Source organism: Protopterus annectens, chromosome 3.part1 (assembly GCF_019279795.1).
Source record: "Protopterus annectens isolate FY-2018-M chromosome 3.part1, PAN1.0, whole genome shotgun sequence".
Classification (NCBI taxonomy): domain Eukaryota; kingdom Metazoa; phylum Chordata; order Ceratodontiformes; family Protopteridae; genus Protopterus; species Protopterus annectens.
This window is the reverse complement of record NC_056732.1, coordinates 1245560834-1245587104: the sequence shown is the minus strand read 5'-3', so window position 1 is coordinate 1245587104 and position 26271 is coordinate 1245560834. Positions and strand designations below refer to the sequence as shown.

At 35.5% G+C, this 26271-nt stretch overlaps 1 protein-coding gene across 1 annotated transcript in view; it reads left to right on the top strand.

The window, feature by feature from the left end:
- Positions 1-26271, top strand: part of LRRC24 (leucine rich repeat containing 24) — a 4153240-nt gene that overhangs the window by 1289820 nt on the left and 2837149 nt on the right. The window lies entirely within an intron of this gene.

Genomic DNA, 26271 nt, shown 5'->3' with positions numbered 1-26271 from the left:
TCTAACATATCAGTGGGAGTGGTAAGCACTAGGTAGCCTATCTACCACAAGAAGTGTGGTTTCTGCCCCAGAAATTGTAGTTTATTGAACATTTGGGCAGTTTTTCCATCCCTTTCAACTTTCTGGTTTAAAAGCCCATGTTTGTGTGGGTTTGCGCTTGTTTAAGCTCTGCTCAGTGGTGATGAGCGGAGGTAAACTATTGCTGGTGCCAGAAAGTCTTCTCTTCAGTTTTTCCCTTTGATCTTGCTAGTTCTTTCTCTCTTGCACTTCAAATAGCCTAATCACTTTGCACTTCAACAGGTTTTTGTAGCAATTATTATAGCACACCTAAGAGCCATCATCACTAGTTGTTCTTCACAGAAATAGCTCCAGTACTTAGTAGTTATGACCACACCTCCCTGGCATGATTAAAGGGCAGTTCCCTGTGCTTTTTCCTATTAACCTGGTGCACTTGGGCATTCTGAGGCAGTGTATAAACTGCCTCATGTACACAGACAACCCTCTCCTCTTACCTCCAAACACTCAGACTTGTGAGAGATGCACTTATATCACCAAATTGGAAGCTATGCACTCTCCAGCCAAGACCAAACTAGCTGGTCAAGAGGAGAAGGTCAACAACTGCACCACAACACATGGAACACATAGCCCTCCAGAACACCCACTATCACAGCTCTCACATAAAAACACACACCACACATCCACCTTCGCAGATTTGCAGAGGCACTCAATAGAAATTTACCCAAACAGCAGAGACCTCCAAGACAGAAATGCACTCGACCACAACACAGTACAAACCACAGGACACATAGCTCATCTCCACAGTGTACCCCTCAACCTAAGCCCCTAAGGCTAAACACCTTGCCCAATACACTAATCATAGGTGACTCAATAGTGAGGCACACAGATGTCCCACTCAGTAGGTTGAATAAGGAGAAGGTAACAGTCAGCTTTCTATCAGGTGCCAGAATCTGACATATAACACATGCACTCAGGTCACTCCACAACAAATACAAGTATGACTCTGTCATTGTCCATGTGGGTGTGAATGACCTGAGATGCACCTCCCTGGGCTACATGAAAAGAGACATGGTGGAGCTTTCAGATTATGTGGCCCAGGCAGGTATGACACTAGCCATGAACAGTATCTTACTGTCACCCAGAATCATACCACAGTACAAACAAAAAATGATTGACTTTAACAATTGGCTAAGTTTCCGGTGTCATTCTAAGGGGATTCGGTATCTGTCTGCTTGGGATGACATGACTGACAGACCTCGATGCTTTACCAGAGATGGCCTGCATCTGTCACCCCGGGGTTTCCGGGTACTGGTTAAGGCTCTTGCCCCCCTTATAGTGCCTTTTTAGGTGGTGTTCCAAAGAACAAATTACCACCATAACAGCTATAAATAAATGCAATCTGAGGGTCATGCTGCTCAATGCTAGAAGTCTAAATCTCAAGATGCACTCACTCGAAGCACTCCTCAAAATGGAGAACATCAACATTTGTGCTGTAACGGAGACCTGGTTTAAAGCAGCAGAAAGCACCCCTGCACTACCAGGCTATAACTCATTCCACACCTTTTGGCCTCAAAATATGGACCAAAGCTCCAAAGGCGGTGGTGTCCCCGTATTCATAAAGGATATGCACACCTCCAGACTAGTAGCCCAGAATAATGCATCTGAGAACTAACAATGGGTTAGACTGTGATCCAGGTCATAGCCTGCTATAAGTCCCCAACCATGTCCCCAGACTCTCATTCCACATTCCTAAGCACCCTGGAATTTATTAAGGTCCAAACCAACATTCTCATACTAGGAGACTTCAACTACCCCTCCATCAGCTGGTAAAACTACTCAAGCACCAATACACTGGCCTAAAGCTTCCTGAAATTCATCTATTCCAATGCCCTGGACCAGCTCATTCTGATCTCCACTAGAGGAGGCAACATCCTTGATGTGGTTATTACTAACATGGATGACCATTGCTCTTCACCAATAGTCAATCCCTCCTTGGTCAGATCCGACCATAAACTAATCACCATGGAAATCCACATGTCACCTACACCCCCCGCAAAGGTAATCACCTTGAAAAACTTCTCCAAAGCTAACTTTGGACTCCTAAAACCAGAGGTGGCTAACTTCACGGCACCTATGCCAATAGAAAATAGCTGCATGACTGCTGAATCATACATCAATGCACTGTACAAACATGTACATAAATGCATTTAACTAGCCATACCCAACAGAACCAAGACGCTCTCCTCCAAAAAAAGGAAGCTAGTGTGGTGTTCCCCTGCCATTAATAAGTTCTACAAAAGAAAGAAGAAACTGTTGCAGAAAAAGGTGAAGTCCCAATACTGGAAAAACTCCCTTATTAGCCTCAACAAAAAGTTGAGATCCTTCATCAAATCCTCTGAAGCCAGCTATGAATTGCGTCAGACACTAAAGACAATCACAAAGCCTTTTATAGTTATATCAAGAACCTCCACAGCAATACCCAGATGTGCTCTAAGTTACTGCACAATGGTACCTCCTATACTGAGACAACAGATATTGTCAACTTACTCACCTACAGATTCAGTGCCAACTTTATCCCTCCCCCAAAGGACCAATCACAATACCAGAAGAATTCAAGGCACCCAGCATTGGTGCAGCCCAGATTAAAGCTGCATTGTCTAAGGCCAAAAATACAGCTTCCATGGGACCCGATAATATCCCCGGCTGTGTTCTACATGAACTACAAAGCGAACTGGCACCACATCTGTGTGCCCTGTTCAGTCACAGCCTCACCTCAGGCTTTGTCCCTACCAAAATGGTGTACTGCTACAGTCATCCCTCTCCATAAAAGTGGAGCGACTACAGACCCTGGGAATTATCACCCCATTAGCCTGACAAATCTGATATGTAAAGCTATGGAGCACATCGTCATGGACCTGATTAACAAAGATATAGGAAATCTCCAAACTCTGGACCCCACACAGTTTGGCTTCATGAAAGGGACATCTTGCCTGAACAACCTGGTTGACTTCTTTGAGTCACCCACCAGGGCTGTGGATGAAGGTAAGGAAGTGCATACAGCCTATCTCTATCTGGCCAAGGCTTTTGATACCATTCCTCACTTGGGAATTATTGAAAAACTCACCAAACTAGGCTTCAACCCCTATATCACTTGGTGGGTTGCAAATTGGCTCACAGATAGAACACACAGTGTGAAAGTAGTGAACTCCAAGTCAGACTGCCACCAGTCATGAGTGGAGTCTCACAGGGGTTGGTCCTGGGTCCTCTCCTGTTCACCATCTACTTCTTAGAAGTCCAGGCCAACAAAAAAGGACTCTGGCTGCCCAAGTTTGTAGATGACTGCAAGCTGGGAGCCATTATTAACTCCCCAAGTGATGCAGACATCCTACAGAAAGGCCTCACTGAGATCAATGACTGGTGTCGAAATGGCCTTAAGCTTAATGACAAAAAATGCGTCGTCATCCCCTGTAGTAAAAACTCAGTTCCCACTAACTACCACATCGATAGGAGCCCACTGAACACTGAATGCATTATAAGAGATCTGGGGACGTAGGTTGACAGCAACCTCCCCTTCGACTACAACACTGCCACTGTGGTCAGAAAGTCCTTCTATAAGGCACATCTCATTACCAAGAGTTTTGCATCCAGGAAGAAAGAGGTCATCGTCTCTCTCTCTCTCCTCTTCCCTCATTAGACCAATCATCGAGTATAATGCCCCATTTGGCATGTACCTCACTAGACACCTGCAACAGCTGGAGAGGCCACAGAAATACCTTATGAAGAGGATCCCAGGCATTAAGCACGTGTCCTACATGGACAGACTCAGAAGACTCCAGCTATTCTCTGTCTCATATTGCCTACTTAGGGGTGATCTCTGTTTGACTTACAAAGCCATGTCTGACCCAACTCTGTTAGAAATGCTACATTTAAAGAAATCCGAATCCCTCCACAACACACACTCCAGAGACCTCAACCTCATTACCACAACCAACAGAACATGCTAGAGGGACAGGTTCCTCACCCAGAGAATGCCCATGCTCTGGAATAAACTTCCCATACATGTCAAGCAGAGCACCTTGGTGTCCCTCTTGAAGAGAAATCTTAATGAGTGGATGGGTAATAGAAAGTTCACCCCGGGGATCACTCCAGTGACTCTACTTGATAGAGGCACTGGGAACTAACGTCAGGTAGCACGATTCTAGGGCACTTCTATGGGCTAGGCTTGTAAAGGCTCCAGGTCCTTTAGCTTAGTACGCAGCTACGAACCTATGTATTTTGGTTTCTGGTATATTGAAATCAAGTGTAGTCAATGCAAATGACAAATTACTGTAGTGAATAAAACCCAGACTGAATGCTAACCCTCATCATAGCAAGATAGTTATCAGCTGTATTTACCACATTATTAAACTGTAAATGTATATTTCATAGACCACTGGAAAGTGTTATAAATATACTGAAAAGTACGATTCCACAAAATTATTTTTGAGCTGTAGACTGAAACATGCCAACATTCAAACACACACTTAGGCAATTAGTCATCAATTAGCTGTTCAGTTTTCCTGAAAATGGCCATCCAAGCAAATGCCTTTTCTTTTTGATTAATTGCTTATTTTGTATGAGACTCACCATCTGGAAAGCGGTGATGTTTGTAATTATTGACAATGACATTTCTTAAAATACTTTAAAAAAGGGATTTTCACAGACATTCATGTTCCTTTGTTTTAACTGGAGACACTATTGTGTTCATGTCTTAAACAACTTCACATTCTGCCATCTGTTGAGGTGAGGCTGGATGTTTAAAGGCAATTATAATAAACAGTTTGTTCTCCAGGGAAATGATTCATGGGTTATATTGCAGCCCTGGCTTCTTGTTTCACTGAGGGATTTAGTTAATTATTTCACTTGGTTGAAAGGGTAGTAAATAGTGGGGTTACCACATAGTCCACTAATGAGTTGGTCTTCTCATTATCTTTAGAAGGAGCCTGCCACGGGAATTATATACATGAATGTAGGATAACCAGAGATTTTATAATGTTATAAAGGTAAAACATGGCAGGTTAAATTAAATTCAGAGTAAAGTAATGTACCTGAGAAGTTAAGATACAAGAAAGAAGTACACACCTTGTGATGTTGATAGTAGTGATTGGGTTGGAGCAAATGGTTCCAGCAAAAAAAAAAAAAAAAGGTACATGGATCCTGGGGTGAATAAATCAGAAGACACAAAGTTAGTAACTTGAGCAGAAGATGCAATGCAGGTGTTGCACCACTGAATGCTGTTCTATGTACCTCTTTCGGGCGATGGCATAGAACATGGAGCTGCAGTTCAGTGAAAGGCAAGAAGATGCTGACCGCAATGCCTCAGAAGCCACATAATGTGACACTAAAAGAGTTTAGAATGTATAGTCCAGGAGGAGAAGAAGAAAGACAGAGACAAGCATGACAGAAACCTTCAAATGCCTAATGATGCTCTTTTTTGGGTACAGGTCGGTATATTATTTGAAAAATTAATAACAAGAATACATTATTAAGAATAAAGGATAGACATATTGTCATAATCCCAGCAGAGATGTAAGGGAGTGTTATCTCACAGAAAAAGTGGTGAACAACTGAAATACTCACCTGCAGTGGTAATATGGTAACAAAATTTGTTTAATTCAATGGCTTAAGCACAAGGCCAAATTAACCAGGGCTGGAGGGATAGTGGTGACAGACGAGCTGTTAGATAAGTATTAGCTATAGTTTATCCAATAAAAATAGAGACTCTGTCAGGAATTTAGAAAGATTAAGTAAATAAACACCTAGTCACCAACATGAATTATATTGAACTGGAATGGTTAAATATATAGTTGTTCTCTTAATGTTATTTATACTTTAGTATGTGAAAGATTTTATTTATTTATTTTATTTTACATTTGTTGACCAGGCTAGTCTAACTGGATACATGTCCATTTTCAGTAGAGGCCCGAGGAGAAAAGCTCCAAAAGGTGCAATAGTATCATGACTTACAATATATGCAATAGCAGGAAGTTACATTAAATAAATTTAGAATAGGTATAAAAATGTGTACAGAGTTGGCTAGAGAAAAGAAAAAAAAAACACAAAACTTAAGATGACATATCATACAAAAGACAAATAAGCAAGATTTGTTAATTTTACATCAGATGGCAGGTTACAGGTATACAAACTTATGCTTACTTACAGCAAGGTAGAGGATGAAAACTTTTAGTGTAAGTAAAAAGCTAAAAGTCGTATAATACAACCAACAGTTAGTGAAGCACTTTGCATATGATATCAGATCTAATCCAGCCAATATTTTTTCTAGTGCTGCCTTGTATCATCAACTCAGTTTGATACTATTGCTTATTTTCAGTGCTATAAGGCAGATGTCGTAACTGCCTCAAGGATTTTTGGAGTGAGAAGCACATTGCCTACATTTATCAAGTCCTGTGCTTCATTGCCCATTACTGAGCTTGTATGTTCAATCATTTTTATTTTGGGGGATTTCACTTGACACTGTTATTCCCTACCCCTCGCAAGCAAATGAATGCTATCATACAAACTTTACTGTCTCTTTTTACCTAATTCCCAGCTTCCATTTAATCTTTTATCACCATTCCCAACTACCTTTCTCCCTTCCGTACTGCTTTGCGCTATGACCATTCATAGTTATACACTTCCCTAACAGCACCTATCTACTCTACATTGTATCCGCTACTTTTCCCAAATAATCTCTCATGTCTTATTTGAACTTCATCCTCATGATCTAGCCTTTTAAACTCCTCTATTCATTACATTCCAGAGAAGATACTAAGAAAACCTAACTCTCTTCATAGAAAATAATTATCTCCTACCTACCCTCTAGCAGCTTTCAGATTTCTCTACCACTAAATATCCTTTTGCCCTGCAATATCTTTTTCCTTCTTCACCCTACTTTCCTACTACATGCCAGCTATAACAAACAGATCCCTTTACTTAAACATGCAGGTCTTCAGCTTATCCTCCATCCTTCTCCTCTTACCAGGCTGGCTGGCATCCTTCTATTACTGTATAATAACTCCCAACATCTTCTATGTCCCCACCGCCTGTTCATACTTCCTACCTACACTCTCCACACATAGCACCAAACCTATTTAGTGACACCCCTCACCTTTCCTCCAGATATCGACTAATTAACTTCATTTCAACTCCAACCAAACAACATTAAGTGAAAAAATACTCCCCAAAAATAAGTTTCAATAATTCCCCATTATACTAAAATCCTTAGGAGAAATTCACCTAATCCTGGCTTCAAGTTTCAAAATGAACATCAAGACATTAATATCCATTACAACTATCCCTATAACTGTCAACCCTCAATTCCAGTATTCTATTTTTTGCACCCATAAATGGTAGAAGTATAATCAATAAAGTTGCTGAACTTCATGCTTGGATTACCCAACATAAACCTGATATTCTTGCTGTATCAGAAACCTGGCTTAAGCCTAACATAAACAACTCTGAAATTACACCTGCCAGCTATAATGTCATACTTAATGACCTTATAAAAATGAAAGGTGGTGGTATTGCTTTAATATTTCCCAAAAAACTCAACATTTCCCCTTACAACAAATCAGTACCAAAATTCAATTCAGCAGAACTTCTTGTTACTTTCCGGAAATTAAACAATTATAAACAAATATGGATTACTGTTCTTTATATTCCTCCTAGTGAGAATACAGCTTCCTAGAAGATATAGTACATTGGATATCCATAAATATTCCACAAAAAATGCTGCTAAGTGATGTGAATGTCAGTTGGTTGGACATAAACTCCAACTCCCCTCCCTGTAGCATGAACTTACTTGGTTACACACAACATTATAGAAAGACATCAAATCCCCTCTAGACTAGATCTTTGTATCCGACCCTAGTAAATACACCACCACAGGTACAATATCTGACTGTCATCATCTCCAAATCTATACAACCAGACATCTCACATATCCACTTAAAGAGCATGTTTATAGTACATGTGACCTTTCCAAGTTTAACCCAGAAATGTTCATTGCTACCCTATCATCTATTAACAGGAGCTTTCTAAAAACCTTCCCCTTAGATGATGCTGTAAATGAATTCAATACAACTTTCTTGAATATCCTAAATAGCCTTGTACCGCCGAGAAGAAAGAGGTTACAAGCAAATAATGCGATCTGACTATCCAAAAAGAATAAAATACTAATGTAGGATAGAGAAAGAAAAAGTGGAAAGAATAGCAAATCTATAAAACACTACATAATCTTGAAAACTTCAGAATGCTTTACAATTTTATTATAAAGCAAAGTAATGAAGACAAAAATTATAGTGTAATAACTTTTGTAATAATAGTAAACACTCCTCTAAAAAAAAGTTTGGACAGCTATTAAAGAAATCGTGCACCCAGGCCAAAAATTCAACCCTAATCCCTCTCCCAGTAACTCATCACTTGAAACCACAATACAATTAAACTCTTATTACATAGATAGTATAACACTTCCAACCAAGGCTTCCATAACATCTAATCCTCACCCTGCCCAGCAGTCATGTATCATCACATCAAATTCCACCTTCAAACCTGCACCAATACTCTATATAAAACTACTCTTAAACAAACTCAAACCATGGTCCATGTTAGCTGATGATCTTTCAAGTGAGTACCTTAAAATAACAGCTGATAGCATTGACTATCCTGTCTCAGTCCAGAAATTCCATGTTCTCTCTATCTGGAAAAAGTCATGCATTATCCCTCTGCACAAAGGAGGAAATTCAACAGACATTACTAACTTTAGACCTATAGCAATCTTATTCCTGCCAAAAATACTTGAAAATGTATGCAAAACAATTAATAAACTATCTCTTGGAGGAAGAACTCCTGTCCCCCAAAGAACATGACTCCTGTCCTTCCCATAGTACTAACTCTGCACTTCTAAATTATATAGATACTGTCAATAAAGCTAGAGATAATGGCAAACTAGTCTGCCCCTTATGTCTGACTAGTTGAAAACCTTCAACACAGTTTGTCACAACAAACTTCTACTTCAAATGTCCTTATTAGGCCTCTCTCAGCCCACCTTTCCATAGTTCAAAATCTACCTATCTAACAGATATCAGTAAAATGGCACTTCACCCTCTCTCCCTTCCTCCCAGTCACCACTGGTGTACCAAAAGGCTCTATCCTTGTCCCCTCTTCTTTAATATTCTTACCAACACTCTCCACACATCCACTAAACAGGCCTCCCTAATACAGTATGCAGAAGACTCCACACTTATTTACACATCTGACATCATGGCACACCTCCAAAAAGGCATCACCAAAATCAAAACTTGAACAATGCTGTAACATAATTGTTAAATTTGCACCAAATGCCTCTCTCAGAACCCACCACTGTATAACACTAAAAAGCCTAAATTGGTTAGCGCTACCCCATCAACAAATATATACAAAGCGTATCACCTATAAAATTACCTAGCATACATTTGCTTGTCCAGCACTAAATAAGATTCTGAACTTTCCAGCTGGTCATCATGATCTAATGACCAAAAACTCCTGTCTGTTGACAAACCTATGAATGGGCATTCTCTGTACTTGTACCATGTTGCTAGGGTCTGGAACTCCTTACCAGTATCAATTAGGTCAAACATACCTCTCAACTGTACAGATTTTCTCAGAATGTCCAGATTTTTACCTCATATTTTTTGTCCTTTTTAATAAAATCATGGTTTTCTGACAAATTACTGGCATATCATTAAAGACTGAAATCAGAAAAGAATGACAGACATTTGAGTTTCAAACTTCATTTCCTTCAGAAAATTCATGCTAATACAAAGCCTGCTGTTCTGTCAACTTTCTAAGTTTATAACAGCAATATTTAAAAATTATCCCTATTTTTGGGCCTTCTTCTTGCTCTAAGCGGGTGAGAGGTATGAGCTAATACCTTCCCTCCGATTCTTCAATACCTGAAAGGCTTCCCAGCCAAAATCTGGCTCTGTTCTTGTTCAACACCAGGATAAACTATATTCCTAACTGTGAACTAATAACTATTCATACCTTGCATATCCTTACTCTCCCTTATTCACTTTGTGTCTTTCGGCTTTTCCCGGTTAGGGGTTGCCACAGCGGAACTCCGGTCCGCTAATGATTGCCAGTTGATTTTTACGTACCGGCTTGCCAGGCCTGACACACAACCTTCAACGAAGGTATGCCCATTCACGCATGTCTCCACGCAGAAGATGCTCTAGCTGAGAATGGAACCGGACAGCGTCTTACTGTGAGGTGACAACGCTACCGCAGCACCACCTTCACTAATTTCCTTAATTCTGACAATTTCTTTGTCCCAGCTTTCTCTCTAAATTTACCATAAACCTGTTTTTCTCTCACTTAATATTTAATTTTCTGTTTGTATTTCACTGTTACCTTTAATTTCTTTATAAATTGGCTAAAATGTATCTAAATATTAAATCACTGTCATTTAACTGGTATCTGTTCTTAACCAATGTTTTCATATCATGTCTAATTTGATATAATTATTTAAACTGCAATTGTTTTTGTGCTATTTTAAAGATTGTAAAATTATTGTTCTTAGCATGTTTTCCCCAGGTATGTGCTGAAAATGAACTCCTACCCAGTCGGGCTTTCCCGGCAATCAAATGTTATATGTTCATAGGTTCATAGGAGATTACTAGGCTTACTGCTTAAGAGCCCTTAGAAGCCTAGCCAATATAATTAAATTTTATCCAAAATATGGTTCCTAGAGGTGAGAGGATGGCATGGATGTGTGCCTATGCCTTGAGTATCTTACAGATTGCCCCTGCCCATAAGGGATATAGGCACTACGCCAGGTACGTCAATAAATAAATAAATAAATACTTTACATATTTCTCATCATGCCTTGGAAAGGGAAATGTGCTGTTTTTATTCACATAATTGTATATTTTTATAGGATATTTCTAGCTTGCTCATTTGTGGATGTTCAGGGATTTTTGTTTTCTTATACTTTACTTTGATGGAGATATGTAAAGGCACAAACTCAGACTATCATTGGATGGAAGCAAAGCAGAAACAAGTAGAAGTCAAAATATGCACTTTTGACTGCACGGTGCTGCTCCCTTCCACACAAATTAACATCAAATGTTGAATTTTATTTAAATACAAATATTAGGGTAAATGAATGCATTTTATTGCACACTAATCAGCGTACAGAAAGTGTACTTCTCCGCCTTGACCAGGTTTTTCAACTCAGCAGACATGAGTTAACAACTTCATCATTCAGAAGTATGAAATTGTGAATTGTGCAGCTAAGACATGTACTAGGCCATTCCTCTTTTGGTCTTTCTGTAAAGATACAGTGCAACATACCTTTCAACCTCCAAGCATTAGAGTGGACACAGGGCTTTAAAAGTCACAACAAAGAATCAAAAGGAGAAGCATGCTTACTTTTCATAACTGAAAGCCTTCAAAAACCAGACCCTATGACAAGAAGTCTTAATAAGCTTAGTTTAGTTGTTTAATAACATGTACTTTGTAAAAAGGTGTATCTTTATTCACCCCTGTATTCAAATTAATTAGACAATTCAAAATAAGTAAATGTAGGTGAATTTAGTCTAAAGCGGATGGTAAAAGTCATATTGTTATGCTTTATCTTAGCAGTAGAGAGGCATTGCTTGCAGGCTACAAGAATATGTAGCAGAACTGCAGAGAGTTTAGCTTCCTTATGGCAGTGAGCAGAAAACAAATTCATAATTTTAACTGACAAAATATATATTCACCTGTGCTTTTGTTTCTCAGCATTCATTGCAATAAAAGTGCATCACTAAAGTAAATATATGAATGCAAATGCAATTTCTAAAATGTTCAGACATGGTAATCAGAAGAAAGTACGTCAGCAACTTTCCTCCAGTAGTGAAAGCATTTGGGTTTGCTCTGTGTAATCTGTAATGTAATACAAAGCAAGTAACATTATAATGAGTTCCTCTAAGGTATTACTCAGTCATGTGTATGCAGAAGTTTGCCTACTAGCAACGCTCTTTTATGTATAATCAGCTAGGTAACTAGGCAGACATCAACATTAAATGATTCAAGCACACTAGATCAATGTTATTTAAAAAAGAATTGACTTCTGAAAGAGGTTGTCAATCAAAAATTATTGTGGGATTTAAACAGGAAAAAAAAAAACAGAATTAAGAAGTGGGTTGTACTAGGATTAGACACTGGTGAAGTTGACAGTCAAAGCTCCTTAATGCAACATTCTGCAGAAGTGGTAAGCTAGCATTCTCCACAAGAACTAATTGCCTTGGATTTCCTATCCTCCTTGGCTCTATTGCCATCAAGGAAAAAGGTAGTACCCCTCTCCAAGCTACCATGAAATTAAAGCACTTAGATGTCATCTTGCATTGGTAATTGAGCCCGATACTTACCTACTTTTCCATATCATCTGTCTTACATTGTTATGTGAATTTGAAACTAAGAACAACAGTATGGGCATGAATTCCAGTCAGGTTATGTTGGCTACTATTATTACAATATAGTATTAATGTCCATGGCACTATAAATGTGTTGTGTTGTATTGTATGAACAAATGCTGGAACACTATGGGCTATGTTTACAATTGCAAGGATATATATAACATGTGTGTAAAGTATAGCAAAGTACATTTGGTGTAATACATCAGTCCTGTAGCTGGAAGATAGCATATAAATAGGTAAAGGTTATACAAGGGTTGTGTGGAACATGCATGCATGTTGTACTTTAACATATATGTTATATTTCATGAAAGCCTTTGGGGTGGGTGCATGTAGCTTATTCAGGACATGAGTGGTTGGTTACTGTGGTGAGGTAAACAGTGGTTTGCAGTGTAGACATGAGGAGTTGCAGCCTTTAAGGAGATGTTTGTATTGTGTTGATGTTGTTTATGTGTCATACATGTGTGGGTATGCTGAAGTAAGTCTGAATGCCATCTGTACCCACAGGTGTGTGTGTGTGTGCGTGTGTGTGTGTGTGTGTGTGTGTGTGTGTGTGTGTGTGTGTGTGTGTGTGTGTGTGTGTGTGTGTGTGTGCATGACGATACAGCTACAGTCTGGTCTGAGTCATATACTTAGACAAAGGTCAAAGCCTGTGCAGAATGATGGTACCATATACATATCACTGTAAGTCATCTCACATGGCTGTACACTTGTATACATATCACTGTAAGCCATCTGACATGGCTGAACACTTGTACTTATTCTAGAATCATCTACAAAGGTGCATGTGCTTATGCTAGAATCATCTGCAAAGGTACATGTTTCACTTCTGATACAGTTTGTGTTGCAAGACCTGTAATATGAAGGCTTCATAAAACATAGCCATGACTTTTTAGTTTGTGTCCACACTTCAAAATTCCCTTGTATTTGCCACACTAATTGTCTAATTAGAATACAGGGGTGAAGACTTTGAAAGCAAGCCAGGGAAGATAACAATTTCCTGACATATTTTCATAAGTTCATAGGAGGTTATTAGGACAGTGGCCCTAGAGCCTTTACAAGTTTGCCATGTTAATCATAAGTATCCCCATTTGTTCTTTTTGTGTAGTTCATAGGAAAAATTTGTTGGCAGAGTGGGTCTGTGATCAACATCGGCTACCCCTGTCCATGAAGGACATGAGTCCCACCCCAAGGATGAATTTGCGGTCTCCCATCCAATTATCTAGGTTGCATTTGAATAAGGTCAGTGAAGAGCTCTGTTTTATGAGAATAGTAAGTCTATTCCAGAGAAGCAACAGTCTCTGGGAGACATATCTGTCTCTCCAGCATGTTTTGTTAATGTCACAAACTAGGTCAAGATCCCTAGAGTGAGTGACTCTTGTGCCATATGACTTGTGGATGTGCAGCATTTCCATTAGGGCAGGGTTGGAAATTGCCCTATAGACCAGGTAAAAGTCACCTCTAAGCAGCCTACAAGATACAGAGTAAAGTGACAGGGCTTTCAGCCTGTCCACATAGGTCATGGCTTGGAGTCCCTGTATTTTATTAGTGAGAAACCTCTGAGGTCTCTCCAGCTGCTGCAGGTGTCTGGTGAGATACATGCAAAAGAGTGCATTATGCACTATTAGTGGTCTGATGAGGGTCAAGTATAGTGAAGTTATAACATCACTTGACCTGGATGCTATGCCCTTGCTTATGAGGTATGCTGTTTAGAAGGCGTTCCTTATCACTATGGAAACTTGGTGGTCAAAGTTCAGAATGCTATCGACCTATTTTCCCAAGTCTTGAACTATTCGGTTGGAACTCAAAGAAGTGTTGTCAATACTGTAATTTGTAAGGAATTCCATTTTGCTGAAGGGAATAATAATGCATTTTTTTGCACTTAGTTTTAGATCATGGCTTTGGTATCAATCATTTGTTTGTGCTAGCCCTTCTTTTAATATGTTGACCTCAGTGGAGGACTCAGTGATTGCTCCCAGTTTGCAATAATAAGGGAGCCAGGTGAACCAAAGGACATCTACTTGTTGATAAGGTCCATGGTAATTCTTTCAATGGTCTTACAGATGAGGCTGGTTAGCCTTATGGATCTATAGTTCCCAGGGTCTGTTGATGACTCCCCCCTTTGTGCATGGGGATTACTGTTGCTGTTCTCCATTCTGCAGGAACATAACCAGTTCTTTTTTTTTAAAACAAGTTTATTGTTTTTAACATACAAAATAAATATTATAACAATTTTATACAAGCAATTAAAATATAAATAGTTATAACATTTAATAAAATAACCAAAGTATTTACAGAGACATCCACTACAAATCAAATCAATTGATTAAACTATAATGTCTTACTATTGAAACTAAGAATTTTTAACAGGTTTTGTAAAGTATCCCATATAATATAGTAAGATGTTTTTCTAGTAGTTCTTGATTTTATTGTCATTAATTCCATATGACACACTTCAGTCATAACATTTTTAAATTCATTAAATGAAGGAGGGGTATCTGAAATCCAATTTCTGGTTATTATTTTTCTAGCAACTGCTAGAATAGACCATAATAAGGGAAGTTTAACTTTTTTAACACTTTTAGGAACAGGAGTGTTAAATAATATAAGTGATTAAGAAACAATGAAATTATCTGTGAAAAGGGCCTGCAAAAAATCATTTATTAACTTTCAATATTCCTTCAATTTTATGCAATCATAAAACATATGTGCCCAATCAGCATTTATTCTACATTACATCTTTTACATAAGTTGTCTTTATTATTTATTTTATTCATCATTAAAGGTGTATAGAAAGATCTATGTAAAAATTTCCAAGTAAAAAGTCTCCAATTAATGGAAGTAGTTTTATAAGCAGATTTCAATATATATTGTTTATCTTGTTGTTTTGGTGATTCACCATTAATGGAAATGAAATAATTCCAATAGGTATCTGAACTGTAATGAGTTTCTTCTCTGATAATTTTATGTATGTGTGAGAGCTTACCTTTATCAGAAACTCTATGTTGTAAATTTAATATCAAGTAATCAATCAGAATTGGAACAGATTCTTTAACTGTTAAAGACATTAAATCAATTTTATTAATAAGATGTTGTCTAAAAGTCTGAATTTCTAACCAACATGTTTCTCTCAAATCAAATTCTTGCTTTAAGAAGTCTAAATTTTTTACTTTATTATCAGACAGCAACTGATACCAATACTTTAGATCATTCTCTGTGACTAAAAGAGTTCTTTCAGAGGTGGTTGACAAAAGCATACCTTGTGTATACATTATAGGAATAGAATAAAATTCCATTCCTTATACTTAGGATGCATAAATATAAAATTACGATAACTGATAATAATGTTTAATGGGTAACTAACTATATATTTTGGTGTAATAGATGAAGTACAAAATTCTTTTATTAACCATAACATGGGGTTATTTAAAATAATATTTTTATGTATTAAAGAGATTTTCATGAAGTGAATGCTAATTAGTTCCCAATAATCTTTCCATCTTGCAACATATGACTGATCTATTAACAAAGTAATAACTTTTATAATAGAAGATATAGTATATAAATTAAAGTCTGCAAATGAAATGCCTCCTTGAGACCAGCTATTAGTATGTTTCTTTAATGCAATCCTAGGTCTATTAGGTGCCCATAAGAAATTTAACATTAATGAATTCAATTTCTTAATAATTATTTTTGTAGGTGGGAGAATTATTGATTGTATTAAATATAATATCTTAGGGAATATTATCATTTTAATAATTGTGAGTCTCTCTTCCATGGTAAAAAACATATTGTTCCAGCTATTGAAAAGATTTTGTATATTAAGAAGACAGTTACTATAATTATTATGTATAATAGATTTAATATCTTTAGTTAATATTATACCTAAGTAAGTTATCTGAGCTGAGTTGGGTATATATTTGTTAAAATCATTAATGAGGACATTTTTTCATGTGTATATTGGTAATATTTTAGTTTTTTCTTCATTAAATATCAAACCAGAGATATTTTTAAAATCCATCATTTTATCAAATAAGGACTGCATAGAAGAGTTAGTTCCTGCTGACGTAATTAGAACATCATCTGCAAAAAGTTGAATTTTAGATATTGTATTTTCATCTATATCAAATCCTTCTATATCAGTACTGTTTCTAATCAAATTAGCCCAAGGCTCCATTATTAAAGTAAATAATAGTGGAGAGAGTGGACAGCCTTGTTTTGTACCTTTTAAAATGGGTATTTTTTTGTGAGACATATGTTCCTATCTTAATGTAAGCCAATGCTCCTTTATATAGATGTTCAATTAGATTTACAAATGCATCAGAGAAGTTTGTGCACTTCAGTAAGATAAACAAGTAGTCCCAACTTACTGAATCAAATACTGAACTTATATCGAGACTAATAAGTGTTAAATCTTTCTTTTTCCTGTTTGCAAAATCAATTAACGTTAAAGTTCTCCTTATATTATCAAAAGTATTTCTATTTATAATAAAGCCTGTCTGGTCTATATCTATTATGCCTGGGATGATTGTCTTTAATCTATCAGCAAAAATACTCATAAACATTTTATAGTCAACATTAAGTAATGAATTAGGTCTATATGAAGTGCATCTGGTTGGGTCTTTATTGGGTTTTAAAATTGGTGAAATAAATGTGTATTGCCAAGATGGGGGAGTTGTTAACTCATTTTGAGCCAAAATAAAAACCTTATGTATTAGTGAGTAAGTACTTGTGGGAAGAATTTTATAGATCTCTGGTATAATACCATCATTACCTGGTGCTTTGTTTGATTTAAGTTTGTTTATTTGTGTAATAACCTCTGTATATGAAATATTTTTATCCATTAGTTTAGTCTGTTGTTTGTTAAGTTTTTTGTTCATGTTTGTAGTTATAAATTTCTTTATTTTATCTTTAGGATCCATGTTAATGTTATTATGATTAATTTTGTGAAAGTGATTTCTAAATTCATCTAATATTTCTGGTAAACTAGAAACATTCTTCTTTTCCTTGGAGAGAAAATTTCTTTGATATGATTTTGCTTATTCAACCTTTTGTTTTATTTTTAAGTCTATGTAAGTATTTGGGACTTATTGAGTAAGACAAAAACTTATATTTCTCTAATGTTATTTTGACTTTATGGGTTAAAATTTCTTTGTATTTCTCATTTAATGTATTTATTTCCTCAATGACTTTTTTGTCCATAATATTTTCTTTATTATTATGTTTGTATGAGTCTATTTTGCTTTGAATATCTAGTAATTCCTTGTCCTAAGATTTCCTTTTATTATTATACCATCTGACACTTTGTCCATATAAATATGATTTTAAAGCATCCCAAATGTAAACAATGGAGACATCAGGTGTAGTGTTTAAGTCTAAGAAATGTTGCACTTCTGAAAGTATATAATCTTTATAGTCTTTTAGTTGAGTTAAGTATGCTGGTATTCTTTTGATCTGAACATTATAGGTACTTTTTACCATAAACTCAAAGACAATTGAATTATGATCTGATATAGGACACAAAATGATTTTGGAATTAATTAAGTCTGTTACCATCTGGTTAGAAATAAAGACTCTATCTATTCTTGAATAAGTTTTATATCTGTTAGAAAAAAAAGTGTATGGTAATGATTTTGAATCCATCTGATTATTAATATCATTCAAATGATATAAATTAACAAAATCCTTTATATGTTTTGCATTAGATGTAATTTTCCTTTTTCCTATAGTAGTAGTATCTTTTTCATGTAGGATACAATTAAAGTCACCTGCTAAAATAATATCTCCTATAGAAAATGATATGATCTTATTGAGATGGTGTTTCACTGTATTAATGCCAATTCCTGGTATCCAATATACATTGATTAATGTATATGTCTTCCCATTAATCTGTATTGTAACCATACAAAACATTCCTTTATCATCTTTATAAGACTTAATAGTTTTAGGTATGGGCATACTTTTATTCCATAAAATAGCCACTCCTCTTTTTTTCTGTGTGTATTCTGAACTAACCAAGACAGTATATTTATTAGTGGCTAATTTATCTATATCCTTTTTCAGGAGATGTGTTTCTTGAAGGAATACTAAGTTGACCCTATGCAAATTAATATATCTCATTAAACTTGCCCTTTTACATGGGTTATTCAATCCATTAATGTTTAAAGAAATTCCTTTTAGAGATATCATTTAACTTTTATCAACATATAAGACATATAATCAGAATGACAATTAACAAAATAAGTGATATTATGTCTCCTCCTTTAGGTGTACCATTAATTATAGCTGTATTTATTGAAAATCTTATGGAATTTTGTATAAGTTTCACTTTTATTTGTAGTGACAATGAGTTTATAAAAAGGTATGTGGATGTCAGAACTATATACATACAACAATAATCAGGTGAAAATAATATTAGGATTAAACATTGCACCCAGCCTGGAGTTAAGAACTCCAACTTCGAGTAGCACATACCACTCAAGTTATCCCCCTATCCTAAGCAGCAGTACCTCAGCTGCCACCAAATTAATTCAATACTAACTATTATTAACTAAAGTTAACCTCATTTAATTAGATTATCTATTATGACAAAGCTAAACAATTTATAAATCAGCTTCATATAAACAAATAAGAACATTTAGAAACAGCTCATATTACTATGTACATCTATTCTGTATAATACACTCATAATCAGAATAGCATTCTAACAATCTTGATAATGGGAACAGGGAAGAGAGAGAGAGAGAGAGGGAAAAAAAATAAAAAAAGGAGGCATATCTATATATTAGTTTATTAAAAGTTTGTAAGAATAAGTTCTTATGTTCATTTGAATTCAATAACTTAGGCTATTATGGTTCAGACATTACATATATTAGGGTATTCCTACTTTCTGCCATAGAAATGCAGTTAACAGTTTTAAAAACTTTAAATTACTTGCACCAAAAGCTTTCTTCCCATACTTATTATTGCCAATTAAATAAAATATTTATACTCATACATAAGTTAAAAAATCATACTGCACAGCAATGTTAATTCCTAGTTATACATAAATCATTGTGATGAAAGCCATCTGTATTTTATATATCTGAACTGCAGCTTTAAAATATGTCACATGACAGTTTCTTTTAAAATATAATCATAATGATACTTGTGCTTGTCAGTTAGTTAAGGCAAATGATTTATAACATTATATATGTTTAAATCATAAGTATTTATATACATTAATATGCTGCAGTCATGTAAGCTTTCAAAAACAAGTGTATATGTGTTTTACCTTCTATGCCTTCTAAAATATCTCACTTGTTTACTATGGCATACTAAGTCATTTAAAATCATTATAACTTTTATATTTTATAAATTACATCTTAAATAAATAAGTTGTTATAAAGAATAACTCACATTTAGGTGCCATAAAGTTCGTTTTTCATCACAAAGTCGCATTTACAGCAGTTCTACTTCCTGAAAGAGTATTCTTCTTGAATCTGCGATGTGTCAGTGTGAAATCAGGGGTCAAAGTTCAAAATGGCTGCATTCAGCTTCTCTGCGTGTATTCTGAGTGTTGAAGCTTTTAAAACAACTCGAGGACACTATTCACGAGGTAACCCACATCCCAGATTGTCTCCCTTAACATTCTGGTGGGAATTTTAGTAAAAGCAAGTGACTGACATTCATTTAGTAATACAAATGAATCTAAACAGTGCAAAACCTTCGCAAAGTATTTTACAAGTCATTACAGTCTCTATGACAGTGAAACCAAGCCTACAGTTATTTAACATATTATACAACTTATTTTTATATGCCCCATTTCATTTTCTCATACAAATCGTATTATATACATATATCAGTATTATCAGAAGCATATAACTGTATATATAAGAGAGAGAGAGAAAGAAAAAAAAAGAAAAGAAGAGAAAAAAAGAAAGAGAGAGAGAGAAGAAAGAAAAAAAGGAAGCTACAAAGAGTATCTACAAAGATATATTACTTGCTGTTTGTTTTAATAAAGTAAAACATGAGACATATTACTTACAACTATTTTAGTTTTAATTATTTGCAATTATATCATGACATATTATTTGAAATCATGTATAAGCAATTAAGTCATGGTATAATATTTAGCAACAGTGTTTAAACAGCATATATAATTTTAAAGAACTAATAAGTTATTATTTCACGTATTCCATATTTTTCATCATACTTCTCTCCTTGCCCTCCCCCACCCCTCACTAAATGCATAGTTTAGAAAGAATGCCATTATTTAAAACAAGAGGAGAAAGGAAATGTATCAAATTACTAACCTTAGGTCTCTTTATCACAAAGAGAAACAAGTTGATTCATAGCATGTTATTTGTTCCTCAGAAAGTTTGATTATTTATAAAACAAAAACAGTTCTTTGCACACAAAAAAGTAACTTTGAATAAATCTTTAAAATATTTGTGGCTTTCTGGAAATGCAGTCACTGTAATTGAAGAGATCAAAAGAAAAAAATTTATAGAACATGTCATTTGTTTTTTAGTCTTTTTTGCTTCTCCGAAGTCTTCCAAGAAGTTTCTGTTGCCATCCTCTTTAGTGAAGGACTTGCCCATTCCATATCTTCTATTTTCTCTAATATTTTATTTTTTTTAATATACAGCAAAGCAGAGTCCAAGTCTTCAAAAATTCTAGGGCCATCAGGTAAAAAGATTTTTAGTTTGGCAGGAAATAAAAGGTGAGTTTTGAACTGTGATTTCTTAAGCTCTCTTATTAATGGCAAACAAACTTTTCTTTTAGTTATTACCAAGGAAGAATAGTCATTGTCAAAATGCACAGTTGCCTCATTAATTTTTATAGGTGCTTTAGCCCATGCAGATGTTAATACTATCTCCTTGTCATAAGATGATAAAAATCTTACAATAACTGATCTAGGATACTTTTTATTAGAGTTAAAATTAGATAAGGGCCTATGGGCTCTTTCAGTACCAAAAGAAAATGCTTCTGACAAGTCTAAAGTTTTGGGAAGCCAAGTATTTAAAAAGGAAGTAATGTTGTTATCTTCTATATTTTCTGGCAGTCCAAAAATCCTAATATTATTGCATCTAGATCTGTTTTCCAGGTCATCAAGTTTGGATTGTAGGTGTGTGTTCTGTTTCAGTAAAAATTCAATGTTAATTTCTTCTTCCTGAATTCTGTTGTCCATATCATTAAGAGTCTCTTCTATACCTGTAATCTGAGCTTTCTGATGTTGCAAGTCTTGATGTAACAAATCCATTTATTTTGTAGTTTTTTTCTGTAAAGTTATCAATTTTAGTATCCAGTCTGTCCATTTTAGTTGTTAGTTGCTGAATAGTTGATAGCAAAGACTGAAGCTCTTTCTTGATGCTGGAATCCTGACTGTTAGCCTTACTGGAACTCATTCTGAACAGAGGTGATGAAAGAGAAATTTCCAAGATGATTTCTGACAGGAAAATTATTTACATTTTCTTTCTTTTTTAGATATTATTCAAGAAACTGATATTCCAAACGAATTTAGAAAGAAAATTATTTCATTAGTTGAATTTTAAAGTAATTATTTCCTGTCAGTGCAGTTATGTTGGTGGAGCTGAAGAAATCTGCTGCTATCCTGTGTTCATCCTTGGCCACGCCCCAGAACATAACCAGTTCTCAAGCTATGATTAAAGAAAATGCCAAGTGAGTCCACTAGGTCTTCTATTAGATTGTTTAGTAAAGAATCTGGGATATTATCTGATCCCATCGAGGCCATGTTTTTGGCCTTTGCGAATGCAGAGATGACCTGTTCTCTAGAGATACTTGGCAGAGGGCTGGGGATCACATATGCTTTGGGGTATGGTAGGTAGGATGGGGAATGAAGTTTGCACAGAAACTGCCAGAAGACTTTATAAGATTAGCAGACTTTACAAGATTTCTGATTTTCTTGTTTAGGCTTTGGAGAGAACTCTTCATCTGCAGAGTGCTTGCTTTTAGACAGCAGTTTCTTCCGCTTGTCATATAATCTGTATTTTGCTATAGGTTGCAACACTACCTGTAGGGAGTATATGGAGTGATTTCAGCTGACAGCCACAATTTGTGTAATATATTATTTAATCTTCATTCATGATGATTCACTTTGATATATTTTGTCATGCTATTATTCATTCCACCACTATTTTTACCTTCAGTCATTGATTTATTATTAGGTGACGCGTTTACTGCTGTCACTCATGGTCTGCTATTTAATCACTGTTTATATTGCTGAACTCTCATTTCACCTAAGATGAATATCATTCATTGCTATTTTATAAAAATATGGATATGATTTATATACATTAAAGAAATACAACATGAGAACATGACATATGATATGCTCATGTTATGGGCAGCATACCCCAAATTCTGTGTAGATCCTGGGGAGACATTAATATGCTATGCTCACCCCATTTTTTCTGACATCTTACTTCCACAGACTTTGGCTCGGCAGTGCTTTGCACATACAAGACTGTTAAACAGAGCTGAAACTTTTTTTATCGGGCTTTTACATATTAACAAAAAGATTGTTCAGATGCTATCATTTGATGAAAGATTCATGATACAACTGCACATTTTATCTTTTTATTTATTATGGATCACTAACCAGGAAACGTATTGAACACAAAATCCAAAGACAGGAAGTGCCCTTGTTAAATTATATAGGCCTGTTTCTTTATTTACTTGTTACCTGGGTAAACAGATGCTCTTCGTTTAACATGGCATCATTGTCTGCTTTAACACTTGCATTGCCTAGTATGGAATGCCTATCAGCAGTTTTGCTATATTCTGTGTCAGTTATTAAAGGTTAATGTAAGCATGAACAATAATAATAATTAATAATTAATAATAATAGGCATTGGCAAACAGGTGTGCTTCACTCCCATAAGGTTGGGAAATTATGACTCTTGTAATATACCAAAAATCTGATAAACTATGCTAATCAGTGTAATTTAGGACATTAATCATGACCTGGATAGAAAGAAAGTGTTTTTTTTTTTTTTTACTGAAGGTCTGTGTCACAGATTAAGCAGGAATAAAATCTTCATTTGATGGATAAGACAACCCTCTTAAAATCTTATACAGCTGACATAGATGTTAAACCAAAATTTGGTTTTGAGAAACAAGCTCATACCTTACCTTGAAATGCCATTCACCACAAAAGCATTTTTGAAAGAAAACAATCAGTTTTTTTCTACTGCCCTTTTTTCTTTCTGTTTTAATCAATGATGCTATGTATCTTTGAAGATTTATACAAACGTTTCTTCCACTTTTGATACTGTGTACTTTTCTGTCTAGCAGTTAGTGTACTTTGTTCTGGATTCAGTTGAAGTTGCTTCTTACATTGCATAAATATTCACTGTTCCAACCTTTAACCTTCTAAACTGAAATGCAAACTTGAGAAGAAAAACAAAACAGGGGTACATCAGTCATGCTGGGTAGCTTATGGTAAATGGAAAACAAAATGGCAGACATACTAGGCTGCTGAGTTAAAAGGAAGCAGATATCCTTCTCTGTCTGACTGTCCTTCATAACTGGATTATGTTTTTGTACTGAAAAACATTTTAAGGAAACATCTTAATGCCATATTGTCATTTAAAATGTGTCAGACTCAGCATCAAAATAAGACCTTGTGATTTTATCTATTTATTTATTTATTGATATCTAACACTGCTTTGAGAATTAAACAGTTTTAGACCATATAGTTTCCTTGATGAGTAGTTCATCTATAGCCTTGATGTATTATTTTTTTCTATTTTTTGTTAAACTTTCCCCATGTATAATTAGATAATACTCTAAATGATCAGGTGGTGTGTGGCATTCTACAAGAAGGAATTCAAAAGAAACTTAACCGTGGCAGCAACTAAAAAGCAAAGAACAAACAATGAACAAGCACTGGGTGCATGAGGGAGCCAAATATAAAAAGAAAAATTACATTAGTTAGCTGACAATTTAACAGTCAGAATGAGATTTTGTGGTGAGTAACACTGATTCGGATTTAAGATGTCTGTAGGGAGTAAGTTATAGGTTTGTATGATAAGCTGTCTGCAGGTCTAAAAGGCAAAAAGCAAACTTTTGTCAGGAGATTGCAAATATAATTCTGTCCTCCATGTAAAACGTTGATTTCTTAACTGGAACACTGTTGCAGCACCCACATCAGAAAGCAGAACTATTATTGTTGAGGACCAAGATAAAGGCCATAAACATCTAGTCCTAGAATTCAAAAATGTCAGTGCTGTAACTCATTTCTAATATGGTAATGGGGTAGTGTCTCCAATCTTGAGGTGAACAGCGATTGAGAACCACACTGTCTCCAAACAATGAGTCTTACAGTCAACATTGCCAGAGTCTGGTTAATTAAAAATATTAGTTATGAGCTTCAGAGGCTGCCAGCATTGACAGTTATCAAGAAAAAAGGTCTAGCAATCATGCATGATAGTTGTATGAAAGAACTGTGGATAAAAAAAAGTGCTATCACATACAGAAGCAACAAGCCATTGCATGACTCAAATATAAAAACGAAGAGAAGGAAATTCCACTGTTGTTCTCAGATGAGGTACTTATTTATTTATGTTATTTAATCCTACTTAATTGGGTCATAGGCTTATTACACAGTAAATCATTTCGGCCACGGCTCTGTAGGTGCATCACAAAAATATCACACATAATTGATTTACTGCATGGAATCCGCTGATATACTATACAAGGCACAGCTGGATTTCTACATGGAGTATGTTGGTCTAGTACAGTTGGAAACACATTACTATGTGTTGTTAGGAAATAGTTATAGTACCGTGAGTTCCAACATAAAAGCAAATAATGGAAATTTAAAGTAGCAATATGCACCAACACTAAACATTTTGCTGTGTAATTCAGATGTTATTCCTATCTAATTCTTCGTCACTAAACAAAACACATAATTCATATAAGTTGGCAAACAATGCAGTCTGAATGTGTAAATTAAATTTCTTGTATTTAACATAACATTTATACCTCAAAGCATAGATAATTTAGCTAGATAGTGAAGATGCATTTGATATTTATCTTGGAAAGCTTGTTAACATGATGTTAGCTGAAGGTAAAGAATACTTCAGGTAAATAGCAAACAGATTAGAAGAGATTTAATCTGCTGGGTAAACATACCTCTCAACCTGTTAAAGCAAGAAACCTGAACAAAGCCTAAGATAATGAGGGGATGAAGGCCAAAAATAGGGACAGATTTTAAATATTACTCTTGTAAACTTAGAAAGTTACATTTTCTGAGGTATATTAAGTCTGAAACTCAAATGTATGTCATTAATTAGTGACTTCAGTCTTCAGTGATTTACCAGAAAAAGCACAAATTTTATGAGTAACAGTCAAAAAATATGAGGACATTCTGTGAAAATCTGGAAAGTTGAGAGATGGGGTAAAGAAAGTGTGTACACTAGCTGGTTAAAAGGCTTAGTGAACACAGAGATTTAGTTGCCATAAATAATACAGAGATACCTTACTAAAATGACACAAGTCGTAAACAACATGTCCTACATGGGTGGACTTGAAGTCCTGTCACTTTACTTGGTATCACATAGTCTGCTAAGGGTGACCTGTATCTGACATACAAGGTATCCTCTGACCCATTACTGATGGATTTTCTGGCACATCAGCAAGTCAAATGGCACCAGAAATACTTGGTCTAGGGATCTAAACCTCTTCTGTAACATCAGCAGAATGGTGTAGAGGGAAAGGTATATTTCACAGAGGGTACCACTGCTATGGAACAGACTCCATATCCATATTAAAC